This window comes from Phyllobates terribilis, unplaced genomic scaffold (assembly GCF_046119375.1).
Source record: "Phyllobates terribilis strain yellow unplaced genomic scaffold, ASM4611937v1 Scaffold_8__6_contigs__length_399053987, whole genome shotgun sequence".
In the NCBI taxonomy this organism is placed as follows: domain Eukaryota; kingdom Metazoa; phylum Chordata; class Amphibia; order Anura; family Dendrobatidae; genus Phyllobates; species Phyllobates terribilis.
Genome location: NW_027362768.1, coordinates 245,142,958 through 245,150,649, shown reverse-complemented (window position 1 = coordinate 245,150,649; position 7,692 = coordinate 245,142,958).

Sequence of the window (7,692 nt, the reverse complement as noted above, 5' to 3'; positions counted from 1 at the left end):
AGGCGTTCTCCCGACCTCTCCGGGCAGGCACGGATCAGATGCTCCTTACTGCCACAGTAGAAGCAGCTCCCCTCGGCACGGCGGAGATCCTGACGGGATTTGACCATCTTGGTCTGGTCGACCTGCATAGGCTCAGGAGAGTGTACCTGTGGAGAAACGGAAGGAATGACGGGTTCCTGGAAAGTAGGAGCTAGACGTGGAATCCTTCTCTCACGGGTGACCTCTTTGGCACGCTCCTGGAACCGTAGGTCAATCCGGGTGGCAAGGGTTATTAGATCATCGAGAGTGGTAGGAATGTCCCGACCAGCAAGTTCATCTTTAATACGGCCGGACAGACCCTCCCAGAAGACGGATACCAGGGCTTCGTTATCCCAGGCCAGCTCCGAGGCAAGGGTACGGAACCGTATGGCATATTGGCCCATGGTGAGGCTTCCCTGACGGAGGCGAAGCAGAGAAGATGCGGATGAGGTCCTCCGTCCGGGTTCGTCGAAGGCTTTCCGGAAAGCCATGAGAAAGGCAGGCAAGTCGGACACCAGGGGATCTCCTCTCTCCCATAGAGGATTTAGCCAGGCCAGGGCCTCCCCGGTGAGATGGGACATGATAAAGGCAATTTTGGCTCGGTCGGAGTTAAACTGGTGGGATAATAGTTCAAAATGCAGGGTGCACTGATTTATGAAGCCCCGAGCCAGGACGGAGTCGCCTCCGAAGCGAGGAGGTGCAGAGAGCCGGGGTCCGGAAAAGGATACCATGGTACTGGCGGAGGTTGTTGGTGGATCAGACAGAGTGTTCAGGCGAGTATTAACATTCCGCAGGTGACCCAGGATGGTCTCCTGTTGGGACCTCTGACGGGACAGTTCAAGACAGAGGTCCGAGAGCGAGGGAGCTTGGGTGCCACCGGGTTCCATGGCCCGAGCAAACTGTAACGGGTCCGGGAGGCGGACTGTAACGGGTCCGGGAGGCGGAACCTCTGAGCTACTATACAAGGGGGCGGCCCTTGTAAGGGAGCGGGTGGCAGTCTCTGGGTGAACGGACAGGGAGTTACGGCAAGTGATCAGGGCAGTCTCTGGGTAAGGGGTAGGTACGACCTGTGATGGCAGAGCCTCCGGGTAGGCTAGCAGGCAGGTGGTAGATGTGTGCTCCCAGGTGAGCAAGCGAGAGTCTCTGGAATAGCTGATGGTCACCGCACGTGACAACGGGACCTCCGGGCTGGCAAGCAGGCAGGTAACGGAGATGCGCTCCCAGGTGAGCGGGCAAGAGTCTCTGGAATAGCTGATGGTCACCGCACGTGACAACGGGACCTCCGGGCTGGCAAGCAGGCAGGTAACGGAGATGCGCTCCCAGGTGAGCGGGCAAGAGTCTCTGAGATAGCTGGTGGTCACAGCACGTGACAACGGAGCCTCCGGGCTGGCAAGCAGGCAGATAACGGAGAAGCGCTCCCAGGTGAGCGGGCAAGCTGGTCCATAGACAGACTGACCGGAGTAGTAAGGCAGACCGTCGGACCTCAGGCAAGCAGGCAGGTAGCTGACATGCGCTCCCAGGTGAGCGGGCAGGCTGGTCCTTAGACAGACTGACAGGAGAAGTAAGGCAGACCGTCGGACCTCAGACTGGCAGACAGGTAACAAGTATTCAGGCAGGAATCAGGCAGGTAACTGGCAGGTACTGGCAGGTAACTAGCAGGAAACTGGCAGGTAACTGGCAACGGGACCTGAGGGCTGAAGCACAGGTGAGACACAGGTGCAAACAACATTGCTCGGGCACCTCCATTTTGGAGGAGGTGCCTTATATATGATGAAGTCCTCCGGCCATTGGCCGGGGACTCTTTAGGGCGGCGCGCGCGGCCCCTTTAAGAGGAGGGGAGCGTGCGCGCGCGCGCCCTAAGCACAGGGGCCGGGAAGGAGCGCGCGCTGAGAGCAGAGCAGGAGGGGGACGCCGGGACGGAGCGCGCGCTGACAGCAGAGCGGGGGGAGGATGCCGGGCACGGAGCAGAGCGGTGAGAGGAGCAGCGTCCCTGCCTAGCAGAGGGCAGGGACGCCAGCGCTACAGTCACAACTTTGCAGCCCTTACAAAGTAATTTTCCTCCTATATAGTCCTCCATACTGTATTATGGGCATCACATAGTTCTCCATGCAGTATTATAGGCACCACATAGTCCTCCATACAGTATTATGGGCACCATATAATGCCTCATACAGTATAATGGGCTCATATAATGCTCTATACAGTATAATGGGCCCCACATATTGCTCTAAACAGTATAATGGGCCCCACATAGTGCTTCATTAAGTATAATGGGCCCCATAAATAGCTCCATTCAGTATAATGAGCCCCATATATTGCTCCATACAGAATAATGGGCCCCATATATTGCTCCATACAGTATAATGGGCCACATAAAATGCTCCATACAGTATAATTGGTCCCAAATATTCCAATATATTTCTCCATACAGTATAATGGGCCCCACACATTGCCCCATACAGTATAATGGCCCCATATATTGCTCCATACAGTATAATGGGCCCCACATAGTGCTCCATACAGTATAATGGGCCCCATATATTGCTCCATACAGTATAATGACTCCATATAGGATAATGGGCCCCACATAGTGCTCCATTCAGTATAATGGGCCCACATAGTGCTCAATTCAGTGGGTCCCATATATTGCTCCATACAGTATAATGAGACCCATATAGTGCTCTATACAGTATAATGGGCCCCATATAGTGCTCCGTACAGTATAATGGGCCCCATATAGTGCTCCACACAGTATAATGGGCCTCATATAATGCTATATAGTATAATGGGCCTCATATATTGCTCCATACAGTATAATGGGCCCCATATATTGCTCCATACAGTATAATGGGCCCCACATAGTGCTTCATACAGTATAAAGGGCCCTATATATTGCTCCTTACAGTATAATGGGCCCCATATAATGCTCCATACAGTATAATGGGCCCCATATATTGCTCCATACAGTATAATGGGCCTCATATATTGCTCCATACAGTATAATGGGACCCATATATTGCTCCATACAGTATAATTGGTCCCATATACAGTACAGACCAAAAGTTTGGACACACCTTCTCATTTAAAGATTTTTCTGTATTTTCATGACTATGAAAATTGTACATTCACACTGAAGGCATCAAAACTATGAATTAACACATGTGGAATTATATAGTTAACAAAAAAGTGTGAAACAACTGAAAATATGTCTTATATTCTAGGTTCTTCAAAGTAGCCACCTTTTGCTTTGATGACTGATTTACACACTCTTGGCATCTTGGCATTCTCTTGATGAGCTTCATGTGCCCCATTTATTGCTCCATACAGTAAAATGTGCCCCACATATTACTCCATGCAGTATAATGGTCCCCATACATTGCTCCATACAGTAAAATGTGCCCCATATATTGCTCCATACAGTAAAATGTGCCCAATATAATGCTCCATACTGAATAATGGACCCCACACATTGCTCCATACAGTATAATGGCCCCATATATTGCTCCATACAGTATAATAGGCTCCACATAGTGCTCTATACAGTATAATGGGCCCCATATATTGCTCCATACAGTATAATTGGTCCCATATATTCCAATATATTGCTTCATACAGTATAATGGACCCCACACATTGCTCCATACAGTATAATGGGCCCCACATAGTGATCTATACAGTATAATGGGGCCCATATATTACTCCATACAATATAATGGGCCCCATTACTCCACACAGTATAATGGGCCCTATTACTCCACACAGTATAATGGGCCGCATGTATTGCTCCATACAGTCTAATGGCCCCATAAATGGCACCATACAGTATAATGGGTCCCACATTGTGTTCCATTCAGTACAATGGGCCCCACATAGTGCTCTATTCACTATAATGGGCCCCATGTATTGCTCTATACAGTATAATGGGACACATACAGTTCTCCATGCAGTATTATGGGCACCACATAGTCCTCCATACAGTAATAATGGGCCCCATATAATGCCCCATACAGTATAATGGGCCCATATAATGCTCTAAAAAGTATAATGGGCCCCACATATTGCTCTATACAGTATAATGGGCCCCAAATAGTGCTTCATTCAATATAATGGGCCCCATAAATTGCTCCATTCAGTATAATGGGCCAAATATACACTACCGTTCAAAAGTTTGGGGTCATTTAGAAATTTCATTATTTTTGAAAGAAAAGCAATTTTTTTTTCTATGATGCGAACATTAAATTAATCAGAAATACACTCTATACATTGTTAATGTGGTAAATGACTATTCTAGCTGCAAACGTTTTGTTTTTAATGCAATATCTACATAGGTGTATAGAGGCCCATTTCCAACAACCACCACTCTAGTGTTTTAATGGTACATTGTGTTTGCTAACTGTTTAAGAAGGCTAATGGATGTTTAGAAAACCCTTGCACAAGTATGTTAGCCCAACTGAAAATGGTTTGGCTGATTTGAGAAGCTATAAAATTGACCTTCCTTTGAGCTAGTTGAGAATCTGGAGCATTACATTTGTTTGTTCTATGAAACTCTCAAAATGGCCAGAAAAAGAGTACTTTCATGTGAAACTCAATAATCTATTCTTGTTCTTTGAAATGAAGGCTATTCCATGCAAGAGATTGCCAAGAAACTGAAGATTTCCTTCAACGGTGTGTACTACTCCCTTCAGAGGAGAGCACAAACAGGCTCTAACCAGAGTAGAAAAAGAAGTGAGAGGCCCCGCTGCACAACTGAGCAACAAGACAAGTACATTAGAGTCTCTAGTTTGAGAAATCGACGCCTCACAGCTCATCAACTGGCAGCTTCATTAAATAGTACACGCAAAACGCCAGTGTCAACGTCTACAGTGAAGAGGCGACTCCAGCATGCTGGCCTTCAGGGCTAAGTGGCAAAGAAAAAGCCATATCTGAGACTGGCTAATAAAAGGAAAAGATTATTATGGGCAAAAGAATACAGACATTGGACAGAGGAAGATTGGAAAAAAGTTTTATGGACAGACGAATCAAAGTTTGAGGTGTTTGAATCACACACATTTGTGAGACGCAGAACAACTGAAAAGATGCTGGAAGAGTGCCTGGCACCATCTGTCAAGCATGGTGGAGGTAATGTGATGGTCTGGGGTTGCTTTAGTGCTGGTAAAGTGGGAGATTTATACAAGGTAAATGGGATTTTGAATAAGGAAGGCTATCACTCCATTTTGCAACGCCATGCCATACCCTGTGGACAGCGCTTGATTGGAGCCAATTTCATCCTACAACAGGACAATGACCCAAAGCACACCTCCAAATTATGCATGAACTATTTAAGGAAGAAACATGCAGCTGGTATACTATCTGTAATGGAGTGGCCAGCGCAGTCACCAGATCTATTCTCAACCCCATGGAGCTGTTGTGGGAGCAGCTTGACAAAAAGTAAACAGCTTGACAAAAAGTGCCCATCAAGCCAATCCAACTTGTGGGAGGGGCTTCAGGAAGCATGGGGTGATATTTCTCAAGATTACCTCAGCAAATTAACAGCTAGAATGCCAAAGGTCTGCAATGCTGTAATTTCTGCAAAGGGAGCATTCTTTGACGAAAGCAAAGTTTGAAGGAGAAAATTATTCTAATAAAAATCATTATTTCTAACCTTGTCAATGTCTGGACTATATTTTCTATTCATTTTGCAACTCATTTGATAAATAAAAATATGAGTTTTCATGGAAAACACAAAATTGTCTGGGTGACCCCAAACTGTTGAGCAGTAGTGTATTGCTCCATACAGTATAATGGGCCCCATATATTGCTCCATACAGTATAATGGGCCCCATATAATGCTCCATACAGTATAATGGGCCCCATATAATGCTCCTTACAGTATAATTGGTCCCAAATATTCCAATATATTTCTCCATACAGTATAATGGGCCTCATATAGTGCTCCATATAGTATAATGGGCCCCATATATATGTTACGCTCGCGCCCGGACTGACTGGTGTGAGCATGATTAGTGATCCCACTGGACCATGAACCGAGGAGTGCCTGGAGGGGTGTAACTAAGTATCAACTCGGTCCGACCAAGGTCACACGGCGGCTCAGTCGACTCCGTGAACCAGGGAGGAACCGAGCAGAGGGACCAGGTGCTACTCCATGTCAGAGCCCAGTCACAGCTGTTGACCCACACTTGGGAATGCAGGAACAGGCAGGTTAGGCTGGCATACAGACAGGTGGGTAATGGCAGGCACGGCTGGTATGCAGACAGGTGGGTATTGGCAGGCACGGCTGGTATGCAGACAGGTGGGTATTGGCAGGCACGGCTGGGATGCAGACAGGTGGGCACTGGCAGGCACGGCTGGCATGCAGACAGGTGGGTACTGGCAGGTAGGAACGCAGGCAGGATAGGGACCAGTACAAACTGGGACACAGAAACGGAGCCGCAAGTGCGGTAGACAAGCAGAGCAGAGCAAAACCCGCAGATGTGGTAGACAAGCAGAGCAGAGCAAAACCCGCAGATGTGGTAGACAAGCAGAGCGGAGCAAAACCCGCAGATGCGGTAGACAAGCAGAGCAAAACCCACAGATGCGGTAGACAAGCAGAGCAGAGCAAAACCCGCAGATGCGGTAGACGAGCAGAGCAAAGCCCGCAGGTGCGTTAGACAAGCAGAGCAAAGCCCGCAGGTGCGGTAAACAAGCAGAGCAGAGCAAAACCCGCAGATGCGGTGAACAAGCTGAGCAGAGCGAAACCGCAGGTGCGGTGAACAAGCTGAGCAGAGCGAAACCGCCAGTGCGGTGAACAAGCTGTGCAGAGCGAAACCGCCGGTGCGGTGAACAAGCAGAGCGGAGCGAAACCGCCGGTGCGGTGAACAAGCAGAGCAGAGCGAAACCGCAGGTGCGGTGAACAAGCCGAGCAGAGCAAAACCGCAGGTGCAGTGAACAAGCAGAGCAGAGCAAAACCGCAGGTGCGGTGAACAAGCAGAGCAGAGCAAAACCGCAGGTGCGGTGAACAAACAGGGCAGAGCAAAACCGCAGGTGCGGTGAACAAACAGGGCAGAGCAAAACCGCAGATGCAGTGAACAAGCAGAACCAGATACACACAAGGTACTTACAATGAAGTAGTGAGTGGACACAAAACTCACAAACAGAAGTTCAGAGACAACGAGTTGGAGTTAGGTGCAGGCTCAGACACTGCAGGAAAAGGGAAGGTTCGGACATAGAGAGAAACAAGTAACGGGATAGGACACAGTTCAGACAGGAACTGAACCAGGAATAAGATACAGGAACGAGCCTGGGAACTCAGCCCCCAGCGTGGCAGAGACAGACTAGAAGTCACAGATAGGTAACAGGCCTGGGTATACAGCCCCCAGGGGTGGAAACAGACACGATACAGGACAGGACCTGGCAACTCAGTTGCACAGAACACACTGAATGAAAGTGTTGCTCAGGCACCCCCTACTGGGTGAAAGGGGTTTAAGTATCCAGTAACTCACAGCAATAGGCTGGGGACGCATTAGGACTGCTCACACTGTAGCTTTAAGAATCAGGAAGCAACAGCGCCGCCGCCCTAAGCCAGCAGACAAGAGACATGCAAACAGCAGGTACTGGAGCAAAATGTGCAGCCTGGCCTGATAGGTAAGATTGCGGTCTTGCATGGTGGGAGGTGGTAAGCCATGTAAGCACGCCGCC